This window comes from Heterocephalus glaber, unplaced genomic scaffold (genome assembly GCF_053883595.1).
Source record: "Heterocephalus glaber isolate CG9 unplaced genomic scaffold, H.glaber_assembly_v1.0 deba00001687, whole genome shotgun sequence".
Lineage (NCBI taxonomy): Eukaryota > Metazoa > Chordata > Mammalia > Rodentia > Bathyergidae > Heterocephalus > Heterocephalus glaber.
Genome location: NW_028258412.1, coordinates 12,730,094 through 12,745,833, shown reverse-complemented (window position 1 = coordinate 12,745,833; position 15,740 = coordinate 12,730,094). Strand labels below are relative to the sequence as shown.

The window sequence follows — 15,740 nt, the reverse complement described above, 5'->3', positions numbered from 1 at the left end:
GGAAAAAAAAATGTTTCTGATCAGGGAACTACACAAAAAAATTGTGGAGCAAACTGGCAAGCTGACAAGTAAACAGGCAGATGCAGGATCACAAAGACCTACAACAGGAAAACCAAAAAGATGCCAACTGTGCCCTACAGGCAAGAACAGGAAAACAAAACACATGTGCTATCAGTGTAAGTGATACTTGTGTCACATGCAGTTGTCATGTCTGAAGACTGCCTTGGGTGTGACAGGTGAAGCAAAAATTATTTCTACGGTAGACTTTTGCTTGTCTTTACATTGTAGTTTACATGGATTTTTATTTCTAATGTTATCTCTTAGGTTTTGTAACCAAGTAAACAGCTGATGTGAAATTGTTGATGTCTATTCTAAGCAATCTACATGTTCGATATTTTCTTTATATCTTGTGCCACTTTGGCAGCACATACACTAAAATATTTTACTGATACCTTATTTCCCGCTAAGTGCATGTTGTACAATATAGTAGGAAGCTCCTAACAAAACAGGAAGAGAAGAGAGGTGACAAGAATGGTCTGCCACGTAGGAAAGGCAAGCTAAAAGCCCATGTGATGTCAGCGTAAGAGAGACATGTGCATGGGACATGTAATTGTTGTGGGTGAAGACTGTCTTGGGTGACACAACTGAAGAAAAACTTACTTTAGTTGTAGAGTTCTGTTGGTATTTTCATCGTAGTTCATATAGGAATTTATTTCTGATGTTATCTTTTAGGTTTTGTAAGCAAGTACACAGCTGATGTGAAAATGCTGATGTCTATTCTAAACACATAATACATACTAAGAATTGAATATATATTTTGATATTTTATGTTCCTGTTAACTACACACTGTATAGTACAGTAAGAATCTCCTGACAAAACAGCAAGACCACTGAGATGTCAAATATGTCCAACAGAAAGGCCAGGAAAGCAAAAGACATGTGCTGTCAGTATACACTTTACGTGTGTACAGACTGCCTTAGGTGTGATAATTAATGTAAAGATTTTTTTGGTAAAATGCTATTGGTATTTTCATTGTAATTCATATAAGAATTTGTGTTCTTTTTTAGACTTTGTACACCAAAGAAGTCGATGTTGAAAAAAAATTTTTTTTTTTTTTGGTACCAGGAATCAAACTTGAGTCCTTGTGCTTGCAGGGCAGGCAGCAGAACCACTAAGCTAAATCCCCAGGCCTCTGAACTTTTTTTTTGGTACCGGAGATCAAACTTGGGACCTTGTGCTTGCGAGGCAGGCCCCAGAACCACTGAGCTAAATCCCCAGTCCCGATGTTGAAAATTTTGATGTTTTATAAACACTCAATAAATGTTAAAAATTCAAAACTTTATTTTTGTGATTTTCTTCCCCGTTAAGTACTCATTGTTTAATATGGTAAAACTCACGGCCATGTGTGGTGGTGCGTGCCTGTAATTCCAGTACTTGGAGGCTGAGGTAGTAGGACTGTTGTGAGTTCAAGGTCCAGCTGGACTACATAGTGAATTCATGGCCATTCTGAACTACATAATGAGATTCTTCAACTCACATTTATGTGCCTTTATGACTAAATTAGTGTTATGGTTCGCAGGTTAAAGAGAAAAACTTTCCAAGCATTTACAAATAAAAGGCATTATTCAGAGAAACATAAAAATCCAAGCAAAGCCAGGGATTTAGCTCAGTGGTTCCAGGTGCCTGCCTTGCAAGCGCAAGGTCCTGAGTTCAATCCCTAGTATCAAAAACAAAAAACAAAAAACAAAAAAATGTAAGCAGATTTCTTGTGCAAAACCATGCAGCACAGAAGAAAATTCTATACCCAGTGATGTAGGTTTAAAATATGACAAAATATTTTACTCAGTGAAAGCTGAGATAATTCAGCAGTGGCAGACCCTCTTCTAGAACAAACTAAAAAAATACCTTTTTGCGGGGGGGAGGGGTACTGGAGATGGAACTCAGGACCTTGTGCTTGTGAGCCAGGCAGCAGCACCACTGAGCTAAATCCCTGGCCCCCAAAATACCTTTTTTTTTAAAAAAAAAAGGCAAAAACTGGCTTAGGGTATGCAGTTCAATGATAAGAGAACATGCTCAGCAAGCATGAGGCCCTCACGTTCAACTCCCAACCTCCTAAACAAAGGGCAAAAACTGTCAAATTGAGCAAAACACAACCACATGCTATGTACAAAAAACACTAAATATAAAGACAAAGATGGAACAAAAGGAAAAGGATGGAAACACTAAGCTAAAGTAGAATAGAGTTTGGAACAAGTAATATTATGAGGGATATTACAGAACAACAGAGGCATAGATTCCTCAAAAGGATATAATGCTAAATCTGTGTGCACTTATAATAGAGCTTCACAGAACTGAAACAAACAAAGCAATTAGAGTTTAAAAAGCTCAGTAAGTCTAGGCCTGCCCCCCCTCTCTCCTTCTGCCAGTGCCACAGAGACCGAGCCCAAGTTGCCACCATAGTCACAATGCAAGCACTATGGCACTTGGAGTTACAGTGAATGATGAAGTCATCGAAGTTTTTAATGAAATGAAAATATGGCAATCTTCTACACAAGAGATCAAAAAGCGAAAGAAAGCAGTTCTCTTCCATTTAAGCAATGACAGAAGACAAATAATTGTAGAGGAAGTAAAGCAGATCTTGGTGGGTGGCATTGGTGATACTGTGGAGGACCTCTACACATCTTTTGTGAAGTTGCTACCTCTGAACGAATGCCGATATGCTTTGTAGGATGCCACAAACGAAACCAAAGAGTCTAAGAAAGAAAACCTAGTATTTATATTCTGGACTCCTAAAAGCGAACCATTAAAAAGCAAGATAATTTATGTTACCTCTAAAGATGCCATTAAAGAGAAATTTACATGTAGCTCAATGGCACTGTGCCTGTCTGGCAAGCACAAGGTCCTCAGTTCAATTCCCAATACCGGGAAAAAAAAGGAAATTTACAGGTATTAAACACAAGTAGCAAATAAATGAGTTGGATGATATTAAGAACTGCTCAATGCTTGAGAGAAACTGGGAGGCAATGTAGTAGTTTCACTTGAAGGAAAACCGTAATAAAATGACAGTCAAGTGCCATCTGGATCTTAAGGGGCTTTTATTTTTCCAGCTCAGTCCACTGGAATAGTATTAGGGTTTTTTTGTTGTGTTTTCCCTTTCCACTGGACCCTTCCAATACAATGAATGAAGGAGATACCATTCATTTAAGCAGCTTGTCAGTGATTGCCATTAGACTTTTCAATACAATTACTTTTATGTACAACCTGAGGAATGCCTTCCCATCTTAATTAGCCAAAACAACTGGTTGTATCACTCCCTTGCTGTAAGCACTACAATGAGTATGACTGTCAATGTGAATAGCTTAGAATACTGCAGAGAATAAGTTAATTGAATGCCTTGAAAGTACTAGCCATTGGTCAGATGGTCAACTTTTTCAGTATTATTTATATTTGCACTTGATTGAAGTTCTGTGACGTGCTCAGCATTCATACACTTCACCTGTGTTGCCAAGCCTATTTTTGTGACAAGGCAGCACAAATATAAAACTATCCATTAAAAGCACTTTTCTTGTAATGAGTTTAATCCTCTGAAAAGAATGACAATTAAGTTTCATTAACTGTGTTGTCTGTTTATCTCAGTACCTCAGTGTTCATTCTTGTTACCTGCATGAAGAACTATGTACTCAACATAACAAAGCACTGCTGTGATAAAATAAAAGTCCAAACAAATCAAAAGATATACCAGGTCCCAAATTCATCTACAGATTCAACATAATCCTCTTCAAAATTTCAGTAGGTTTTTAATTCAAAATCAACAAGCTGACTCTAAAATGGAAAGCCTAAACAATTTTAAAATAGGAGTTTAAGATCAGTGTGGTGGCACATGCCTATAATGCCAGCACTCAGGAGGCTGAGGCAGGAGGATCACCTTGAGTTTGAGGCCAGCCTGGGCTACACATTGAGTTCAAGGCCAGCTGAAACTACATAAGACGACCCTATCTTGAAAAAATAAAACCAAACCAAACAAAAATTGGAGTTCAAATTTGTAGGATCTGTACTACACTATTTTATAGGGGCTGAGAGTGTAGTTCAGTGATATACAATGTGTACTTTTCATGTATGAGGAGGTCCCATTCAATGCCCAGCACTAAAAACTTACTATAAAGCCAGTGATCAGGGAAGTATAATATGGCCATAAAGATAAAGACAGAGATCCACAGAAAAGAGTCCACATGTTTATGGTCAAATGGTTTTGGACAAAGGTGCAGGTGTTTCAATGGGGAAAGAACAGTTTTTGCAACAACTAGTGTTGAAATAATTGGATATTCATATGAAAATGAGAAAGCCCCCCCCCCCATCCCAAGAAAGTACATCAACATCATATACAAAAAAACTAAAGATGGATGAAAGACTTAATCAAAAGACAAACTTTCTGGAACAAAACACAGAAAAGATAATATGACCCTGGTTTAGGTAGAGTTTTCAAGAGACAAAATATACAAATCCTGATGAACTGGATCACATCAAAATTTTGAGAACCTTTCCTCTTCAAAAAATGCTGTTAAGAAAATGAAAAGGTGGCACAGGGGGCTTCCGGGTTGCTGTAGCACCACTCCAGGCGCAGGGGAGGCTTCCGGGAAGCCATAGCACCACTCCCAGTGCAGAGGAGGTGAGCCGCATGGGCACCAGCAACACCACCCCCCACCCCACCCCTGTCAAAATGAGAAGACATGTAAACAAGTTTCAAAACCAGGCTTCCAGATCACCTACAGCAACCTCAGAGAGAAATGAGATGGAACACTCTGATACACACCCCCCTGGACTCCCTGAAATGGCAACAAAAGAGGATCTGGAAAAGATGAAATCAGAAATAATTTCTCAGATAACAGCAGAGATTGTGCTCGTACTGCAAGACATGATTAATAAATCTAGAGAGGAGCTGAGAAACATGACGGAATCACAACATAGGAAACAAATGGAATCCATAAAGCAGATGCAAAGAGATTTCCAGGAGATCAAAAACTCCACTGAAAGTCTACACAGCAGATGAGCCAATGTGAGGACAGAATTTCAGATACAGAAGATGAGATTGAAATTAGGGAACAGGAAAAGAAAAATTGCTTTAAAATTGTAGGGACCACGAGAAATCAATCCAACAGCTGCTAGACGTTGCAAAGAAGAATAACATAAGACTGTTTGGAGTCAATGAAGAAACAGGAGAGAGTACAGATGACATAAAAAAACTTTTCACAGAAGTGATGGCAGAAAACTTCCCAAGCAGGGGAAAAGAACTTGACATACAGATAAGTGAGGCATATAGGATTCCAACTAGCCTTGATAAAAAAAAAAATCTACACATAGGCATATAATTGTTAAGATTCCAGAAACCCAAAGTTCTGCAAGCAATTAGAGAAAAGAAATAAATCATATACAAAGGAAAGCCCATAAGAATCACAGCAGACTTCTCAATGCAAACCCTCAAGGCAGGAAGAACTTGGAGTGATGTATTTCAAGCCCTAAAGGAAAACAGCCTCCAACCCAGATTGATGTACCCTGCAAAACTATCTTTCAAAATTGATGGAGAAATAAGATACTTTCATGACAAACAGCAACTTAGAAACTTCATGAATACCAAACCAGCACTCCAAAAAATTGTAGACAATATCCTAGGAAAAGACAACGAGGATCACAACCCCAGGAAACACAGCAGAATGAATCTGTCAGGCGCAACAAGAACTTAAATGCAAAGGGGGACAATCCGACAAAAAGAAAAGGTCATGACGATGATGTCAATATGTATCAGTTATAACCATCAATGTTAATGGTCTCAATTCACCAATCAAAAGAAATAGACTGGCAGAATGGGTCAAGAAACAACATCCAACAATATGATGCATACAAGAAACACACTTAATTCAAAAGGAAACTCATAGACTGAAAGTTAAAAGGTGGAAAACAATACTCTATGTGACAGGAACCTGAAAAAAAGCAGGAGTAGCTATCCTCTTGGCAGATCAAGTAGATTTCAAACCAACACTGATTAAGAGAGACAAAGAAGGACATTACATCCTTGTAAAGGGAACAATCCAAGAGGAAGAGATGACAATCATAAATATCTATGCACCAAACACTAGTGCGCCCAACTATATAAAACAAATACTAACGGACATGAAAAGTCATATATGCACTAATACAATAATAGTGGGGGACCTCAATACCCTACTGTCACAAATAGATAGAACTAGACAAAACAATAAGTAATGAAATACTAGAACTCAATCAAACTCTTTAACAAATGAACTTAACAGATATTTACAGAGTCTTCCACCCCACAAAATCAGAATACACATTCTTTTCATCTGCACACAGGTCGTTCTCCAAAATAGACCACATACTCACTCACAGAACATGTTTAAGTAACTGCAAATGAACTGTCGTTATCCCCTGTATATTATCAGACCACAGTGCAATAACATTGGAGATCAATAGCAAAAGAAAGCACAAAAATTTTATAAACACATGGAAATTGAACAACACACTTCTGAAGAACCAATGGGTCACAGAGGAAATTAAAGAAGAAATCAGACAGTTCCTTCAATTAAATGACAATGACAATACAACATATCGGAATGGATGGGACACAATGAAAGTAGTCTTACGAGGGAAATTCATAGCAGTGACTGCTCATATTAGGAAAACAGAGCGAGCCCAATTAAACAACCTGATCCTGAGCTTCAAGCTTCTAGAAAAAGAAAAGCAGGACAAACCCAAAGCTCATACAAGGTAGGAAATTATAAAGATCCGAGCAGAAATCAATGCAATGGAGACGAAGAGCACAATACAAAAAAAAAAAATCAATGAAGCCAAGAGTTGGTTCTTTGAAAGAATGAACAAAATTGACAAACCCTCAGCCAACCTTATCAGAAAAATGAAAGAAAAGGCCCAAATCCATGCAATTAGAAATGAAAAGGGTGAAATTATAACAGACCCAGCAGAAATCCAGAGGATCATCAATACCTACTTCAAGAACCTATATGCCAGTAAGATGTAAAACACGGAAGAAATGGACAGATTCCTAGATACATATGAATTGCCACAGTTGAATGAAGAAGACCTAAAAATTCTAAACAAACCAGTATCAATCAATGAAACTGAAAACATAATTAAAAGCTTACCAACTAAGAAAAGCCGGGGTCCTGATGGCTTCACCGTTGAATTCTACAAGATATTTAGAGAGGAACTACTGCCACTACTGTTTAAACTTTTCAATGAAATTGAAAGGGAAACAATACTCCCGAATTCATTCCTGGAAGCAAGCTTCACCTTGATTCCCAAAGCAGTGAAAGACCCAACTGAAAAAGGGAACTATAGGCCAATCTCACTAATGAACACAGATGCAAAAATCCTTAATAAGATACTGGCAAATAGCATGTAGATCATCAAGAAGATCATACACCCTGATCAAGTAGGATTCATCCCAGGGATGCAGGGATGGTTCAACATACGCAAATCAATAAATGTAATACACTATTTCAATAGAGCCAAGGACAAAAACCATATGATCATCTCAATAGATGCAGAAAAAGCATTTGACAAAGTCCAACATGCATTTATGATAAAAACTCTACAAAAAATTGGAACAGATGGTCTCTACCTCAATCTGATAAAAGCCATCTACGAAAAACCAACAGCCAATATCATACTAAATGGTCAAAAACTGAAATCCTTCACACTAAAATCAGGAATAAGACAAGAATGTCCACTATCACCACTCCTGTTCAATATAGTTTTGGAAACATTTGCCACTGCAATTAGACAAGAGAAAGAAATAAAAGGAATAAAAATAGGAAATGAAGAAGTCAAATTGTCATTATTTGCAAATGACATGATACTCTATATAGAAGACCCCAAGAACTCCTCCAAAAGTCTTCTAGACTTAATAACCAAATTCAGTAAAGTAGTTGGATACAAGGTCAACACACAAAAATCAATAGTTTTTCCACGGGCTGGGGATTTAGCTCAGTGGTTCTACTACCTGCCTTGCAAGCGCAAGGACCTGAGTTCAATCCCTGGTACCAAAAAAAAAAAATAGTGGGGGGGGGGGGGCCGGTGCTTAATGGTGCTTAATGGCACCCTGCCTGCTGATAAGCTCAAGGTCCTGAGTTCGATCTCCAGGACCAAAAAAAAAATTGTAGTGGAATGGTAAACAAAACTGACAACAGTAGTTATCTGGTATAAATGGGGGACAGAGATAGGAAGAGGGACTGGAAAGTATACAAGAAGTTACCAGTAATATAGTTCTTGTTTGGTTAAATTTCATGGGTATGTTTTTTATGCTTTGTAACTTATGTATAAAGATATATTGTTCTGTAACTATAAACTTCACATAAAAATTAACTTTCTATGTAAGATTATCTATAGTTATAATTCTAAAAATGTTAAATGTCATAAATTTTCTAAGTAAAACTTTAGATAATAATTTGTCTACTTTACTTCTATTTCAGGATCTCTGATTTTCAACAATGAACCTATATTGTGTAATTACAAAAACAAGTCCCAACATATAGCATTTTGTGAAAAACCTAGAAAACACGCAACAAATTTTTAAAAAGATCCTTCTAAACTGGGTACAATGGCACACATCTATAGTCCAAGCTCTACAGGAGGCTGAAGCAGGATGATCTCAAATTCAATCCCACCCTGAGCAACTTAGTGAGACCCTGTCTCAAAATACAAATTTTATTTATTTATTTATTTATTTTTGGTTAACAGGGATCGAAAAAAACACAAATTTTAAAAAGGATTGGGGATGTAAATCAGTGTCAAAGCACTTGCCTACCATGTAAAATGCCCAGACTTCAATCCCTAGTACCACACGCACACAATCCCTCTAGGTTGGTAAAATTATAGTAGTGTTACTATTTCTTATGTGTTTATGTGCATTTTCCAAATTTTCACCAATAAAATACATATTACAGTTCAAAATCCTTTACCTGCTATTCTTTTGGCTAGAAATGTTTCAGAATACTGATTTTTTTTTTTCTTTTAGAAAAGCAATGTGAGCCAGGCGAGGTGACCATGTCTGTAATCCCAGCACCTGGGAAGCTGAGACAGGAGATTGTTGTGAATTCTAAGCCAGCCCGCACTACAAAGCAAGACCTTGTCTCAAAAAAGAAAAAAGAATGAATGAATGAGTGAATGAATGAATGAATACAACGTGTACATGTCAGGATTATCTAATATTCCTAACAGGGTCTCAAGTCAGTAGACCACAACCAGACACAAATAATTCTGCGGGAAAATGGATGAAAAAGCACCTTATGTTATATAGACAACCTCATATAAGATAAGGTCTTGTTTTGTTACCAAAGAAGTCTAAATTGAGTTTTACCAAGAGTGGGCTTACTAAGGTTAAGTAAGGCTTCCAAATTTTGATTCCAACTAACGTGAACCCTAGTCACTGCACAATACACTCAGATGAGAAGAGGTGAAACAATCTTTAAATTTCTAATACTAATAAATCAAAAGCATCCCAAACCCAACAACTAAAAGTTTTTGTTTTTTTTGGTGGTGGTGGTATTAGGGATTACAGTGAGTTACATCCCCAGCCCTTTTCTTTTTCTTTTTAAATTTTACTTTGAGATGGAGTCACACCAAGTAGCTAAACTGCCCAGGCTGGGCATCCTCCTGCCTCAGCCTCCCAGAGTGCTGGGATTACAGGTGTGCACTTTCAGGTCTGGCCATGTCTTTCTTTTTGGGGGTACCGGGATCAAACTCAGGATCTTGCCCTTATGAGGCATTTGGTGGAACCCCTGAGCTAAATCCCCAGCCCCTGGCTATGTCTTTTTTGGGGGGATGCGGTACTGGGGATCGAACTTAGGACCTCGTGCTTGTAAGGCAGGCAGCGGAACCACTGAGCTAAATCCCTGGCCCAGGCTATGTCTTTCTTAACAAGGCTTTCAAGCAGTTGGGGATTTAGCTCAGGGGCACTGCACCTGCCTCGCAAGCGCAAGGTCCTGAGTTCAAACTCCGGTACTGAAAAAAAATTTTTTTAAATAAGGCTTTCAAGCACATTTTGAAAATGAAATGAACAAGTATAAAATTTGATAGTACCACTTATGGCTTTAATTCCACAACTGTTCACTGAGAACCTATGACACATAAGGGTTTCACCTAGTCTTCAAATGCAGATGTATGAATTTAGACATGGAACCTTTGAGCCACATTGTCACAAATGCCAGGAATTCAAAGACAAATGCAGTAAGACTTAGCATATAAACTGTTACTCTTGTTCTCTCTGACAGAATACCATTCATGGACCACAATCCAAAAGCCTGTGAACTCCGATTAGAGTATCTTCCTGTCACTGCTAAGAAAACCAGAAGGACGGCTGACTGAGCATTTTTAGGACACTAAGATATCCAACAGACAGCACCACTTAATGCAATGGTCAAATGTGGTGAGAGTATTTGTACTAACCAATCAAGTGCCCATTAGAAATTGTTTGTTTGGCCCCGGGCCGCGCGCCCCCCCCCCCGCCCGCACGCGGCGGGAAACGCGGCCAACGGCTGCAGGGGGCCGGAGGTGCGGAGGGCATGGGGACAGGGCCCCCAGTGCCGCGGGTCCTGACATGCCCCCGGGCGGGCCAGGCAAAGAGGCTGTCGCCGCTTCCCGGGCGCGAACGGTGGTGGCCTTCCTGCGCCCGCGGAAGGGGCCAAGGGCGCCGTTGAGCGGCGGCTCCGCCTGCGGCAGCACGGGCAGCCCATGCGGAGCCTGGCCTCGGGCGGAGGGGGCGGCACCCGGGGCGCAGGAGGCGGCCATGAGGCGGGGCCAGGAGGAGGAGGGGCAGCCCCTGCCCGCTGTGGGCGCACCGCCCCTGAGGAGCTTGTGGAGTGCGGAGAGGGCCGCGCTGTACTGCGACCAGGTGTTGCGGAGCGCCAAGGCAGAAGATGCGGATGAGGCTATGAGTAAATACCTATTAGAAAAATTAAACTTGAGAGACAAATGGCTTGGAGTCTGGAAGACTAACCCTGAGCTATTCTTTGTGAAATATGAAGAAGCTTCTATCCCTTTTGTTGGTATACTGTGGTCGAGGTAACTTGTAAACCACACCAGAACTCATCATCTTGTTTTGAAGTTACTGTTTCTGTTGCTGAGGCCTTTTCTTCTAACACTGCAAACATTCCAAGGGATTTGGTTGATGGGATTTTGGAGGAACTGGAGCACAATGTACCTCTCTTGGAAGTTTATCCCGTTGAAGTTCAAGATGCAGATATATGGGATATTGCTCTGGCCTTAGAAGTTGTAAGGTTTTTTAATGATTTCCTTTGGAGAGATTGGGATTATGAAGAAGATTGTGAGGATTAGTCTGCTCTTACTGAAGAAAAAATTAATCTGTGGTGTGATATACAGGATGGAACAATACCTGCTCCTATTGCACAGCGTTTTAAAAAAACTTTGGAGAAATATAAAAAGCGTGTCGAGCTCATTGAGTATCAGAACAATATTAAGGAAGATCCATCTGCAGCAGAGGCTGTTGAATGCTGGAAAAAATACTATGAAATAGTAATGCTCTGTGGATTATTGAAAATGTGGGAAGATTTACGTCTTTGAGTTCATGGACCTTTTTTCCAAGAATTCTGCGACGTAGCAAAGGAAAAAGAGACTTTGGAGAAACTAACACATATTGTAGCAAAAGTGATGACTACTGAAATGGTAAAGGATTTGTCTTCAGACACACTTCTTCAGCAGCATGATGATTTGGATTTGGCTTTGGATAGTTGTTACAGTGGAGATATAGTAGTTATTTTTCCAGGAAAATATCAATCTGCAAATCTTGTTTTACTGACTGATGACATCATTATAAAGGGAGTTGGAAAGAGAGAGGAAATTATGATTTTACTTCTAAACCTTCTCATGACAGTTTTGTGGTATCCAAAGCTGACAAAGTGAAACTAATGAATCTATCTTTGATACAACAAGGGACAGTTGATGGTATTGTGGTGGTAGAGTCTGGTCACATGACTCTAGAAAACTGTGTATTAAAATGTGAAGGAACAGGAGTATGTGTACTTACAGGGGCTACTTTGACAATTACAGACAGTGAAATAATTGGCGCCCAGGGTGCTAGTGTTGAACTGCATCCTGGGAGTACAGCCATTTTAGAAAGGAATGAAATTCATCACTGTAATAACCTCAGAACCAGTGACAGTTCAAAAAGCACCTTGGGTGGAGTTAATATCAAGGCTCTTCCAGTGCCCAAATTGAAGATGACTAATAATCACATATACAGCAACAATGGCTATGGAGTAAGCATTCTTCAACCAACTGAACAGTTTTTTATTGTAGCAAAAGAAGCTCTCAACGAAGGGGCTGCTTCAAGAGATAAGATAGATGATAAAATGATCTGCAAAATAATGCAAAACCTGAATCTGGAAATGAGTAATAAAACAGAAGGAAATTTAAAGGGGGATATCAGAATAGGCACTAGTTAAAGCATCTGGATAAATGTTAAAGTTTTATACTTCAGAAATTTGTTTAAAAAATAATTCTTATATCCCACAGATACGGTAATTTTAATTAAGTTTAAAGCTTATTAAAATATTAAAACATTTTAAAAAATTGTTCGGTACCGTGGATCGAACTCAGGACCTTGCACTTGTGAGGCAGGTGCCGGAACTACTGAGTTAAACCCCCAGCCCCGTTTGTTTGTTTTTAATCCACTGTTACTGTGGCACTGACTAGCACTCTCCTTACCTCCAATACCCCCCCCCCCAGATATGGTCTCACTATATAGTTCAGTTCAGCTTGGCCTCCAATTTGCAGCAATCCTCCTGCCTCAGCCTCCACAGTGCTGGGATCACAGGCGTGTGCCACCACTTTTAAAAACAAACAAGAGCTAACATTTTAAACCACTGCTTTCTTCTTTATAAACCCTTAAATATACACATCACACAATTAAAAACCACCATGAGATACCACTTCACACCCACTAGGATGACTATAATTTTGTTGGTGAAAATGCAGATAAATTAGAACCCTCATACATTATTGGTGAGAATGTAAAATGGTGTAGTTGTTTTGGAAAACAGTTTGCAGGAAAACACTATAAGCCAGCAATTTTACTCTGAATTATTCACCCAAGAGAAATAACATATATCCACAGAAAAAATGGCTATACAACAAATGTTTACAATGGCTAGCTAAGAAGCAGTAACAACCCAAATGTCTGTCAATTACTGAATGGATAAACTTTGTTATACACATAAAATGGAAAATCATTTGGCAATAAAAAGGAATGAAGCTCTGATAACATGCTATGGATGAACCTTAGGACACTATGCTAAGTGAAAGAAGCCAGACATAAAAGACCACATATTATAAAACTCCATTAATATGAAGCAGGCAAATCCACAGACCAAAAGTAAATCAGTGGTTGGAAGGGGTTAGGGGTAAGGAGAAATGGAGAATAACTGCTAAAATATACAGATTTTCTTTGAAAACAAAGAAAATATTCTAAACTGTGGCACTAGGTGTATGACTCTGTGACTATACCAAAAGCCATTGAGTTGCATATGTACTGTATGATATGTACTGTAACTGTATGATATGTAAATTATTCCCTCCCCAAAACCCTGTAAAACATTAGCTGGGCCTAGTGCCTCACCCCTGTAATCCCAGCACTCTGGGAGAATGAAGCAGAAGGATCCCAAGTTAGAGCCCAGCCTGGGCAACTTAATGAGACTTTGTCTCAAAATTTAAAAAATGGGATGGGGATATAGCTAGTGCAAAGGCCCGGGGTTCAATTCTCAATGCGAAGAAGAAAATAAAGGGAAAGGGAAAAGCAAAAACGATATAGGAAAGGGCTTCTATGAAATCTAGAGTCTAGCTATACTGAATGCTTCATTGTAGAATACAATGAAAAAGTGGTAACTACCACTATGAAAGGGAAACCCCAATTGTGGTAGACTGAATTCCTGGCCTTACCCATTTATGCCTAGCGGATCATTTTTGGAATGTAACAAACAACGGAACAGAATAAAAACTTTTTTCTTCAAATTCTTGTTCCTTGAATTTTTTTAGGGAACATATATGAATTTCATGCAAAAATTCAAAAAACTGCAACCCAAGATCTAGTATCAAACAATGGATGTTGAGTTCCTCCCACTAAAGAGGTAAGATTTTTGCAGTTTCTGGTCTTTATTTTCAACTCTATGACTTGTTTTGGCCAAAAGAATGAGGAAAAACAACAGCATGCCAATACTGAGCTTGAACCTTAAGAAATCTTACAGGTTTCCACTTGCCTTCTTGTGCCCCTGCCAACTGGCATACAAACTTCCCAAGTGTGGCTGCTGCCCATTCAGGCTGGACTCCATAATGAACACATATAGCATGAGCTATACCAACCAACTTAAAAGATCTGAAGCAAGAACAAGAGTTGCATCTGCCCTATCTGTAGATCTAGGAGGATATCTTAGTATTTTAAGATATTGAGTTTTAGAGTAATTTGCTATACAATCTTACTGTGGCAACAGCTATCTACTGTATTTGGAAGGCATTCCATACATTAAAACTGAGTATCAAGGTAGACCCACCCTAATACCATCAATAGTTACAATTTCATTTATTAAGCCTTAAGATAGTGATCAATATACTTCACTCGATATTTGATGTTCGTCCCTTTATGCTTAAACTGAGAGAGTAGATCACAATTTGAGATATCACGTACTTTTTCACCTTACTAAGTATTACTTTTAGGGTTATTTTTATTTATTTTTCTTTTTGGTACTGGGGATCGGACTCAGAACCTTGTGCTTGCCAGGTAGGATCTATGCCACTGAACTACATCCCCAGCTAGGGTTATTTTAAAAAAATCAAATGTAGAACAGGGGCCGGGGATTTAGCTCAGTGGTTTTGCCACCTGCCTTGCAAGCACAGGGTCCCGAGTTCAATCCCTGGTACCAAAAAAAAAAAAAATTCAAATGTGGGACAATATTCATTTTAACACACTGTGTGCCACACCACTGAGGATAAATGTGAACAAAACACAATCCATTGCCTCGAAACTTTACTAGGATATGAACAAGGAAACAGTAATTGAAGTACAGGAACATAGGACAGTCAATCTGAAACAAAGATTTCACAGACACACACACACACACACACACACTATGATAAAGGTATATGGTAAATGTTCAAATGAAAAATTATTACAGTAAAAGACATACTGGCATTAATCTCCCTCAAAATGTTCCCCTTGTTTCAAACACTTGCCACTTTTTGAAGTTCTAGCATTCCTCTTCGTTGTCTTTACAAGGTGTGATCAAAAACGAACACTGCTGCCACAAAATACTGCTGCATACTTTCCATCTGATAGAAAGGCATGCTCATAAAAACATTATGGTGTGTCCTTAAAGAGGTATTGTGGTGGATAAAAAATACGCCAACCAATGACGTGATACTCTACATAGAAGACCCCAAACACCCCACCAAAAGACTTCTAGATTTGATAAGCAAATTTAGTGGCCTAGCTGGATACAAAGTCAACACTCAAAAATCAGTAGCCTTCCTGTATACAAATAATAAACTCACTGAGAGAGAAATAACACTTTTCACAATAGTATTCAAAAAAATGAAATACCTAGGAATCAATTTAATGAAGTGAAAGACCTCTACATTTAAAACTATAGTATTCTGAAAAAGGAGATTGAAGAGGGTATCAGAAAATGGAAAGATATCCCTT

General features: G+C 38.8%; 1 protein-coding gene and 1 pseudogene across 1 annotated transcript in view; one reads left to right on the top strand and one right to left on the bottom strand.

Moving 5' to 3' along the window:
* Positions 1–15,740, bottom strand: part of Sppl3 (signal peptide peptidase like 3) — a 129,470-nt gene that overhangs the window by 92,439 nt on the left and 21,291 nt on the right. The gene's annotated exons all lie outside the window — the stretch shown is intronic.
* Positions 2,347–12,665, top strand: LOC106009305 (testicular spindle-associated protein SHCBP1L pseudogene; annotated as a pseudogene).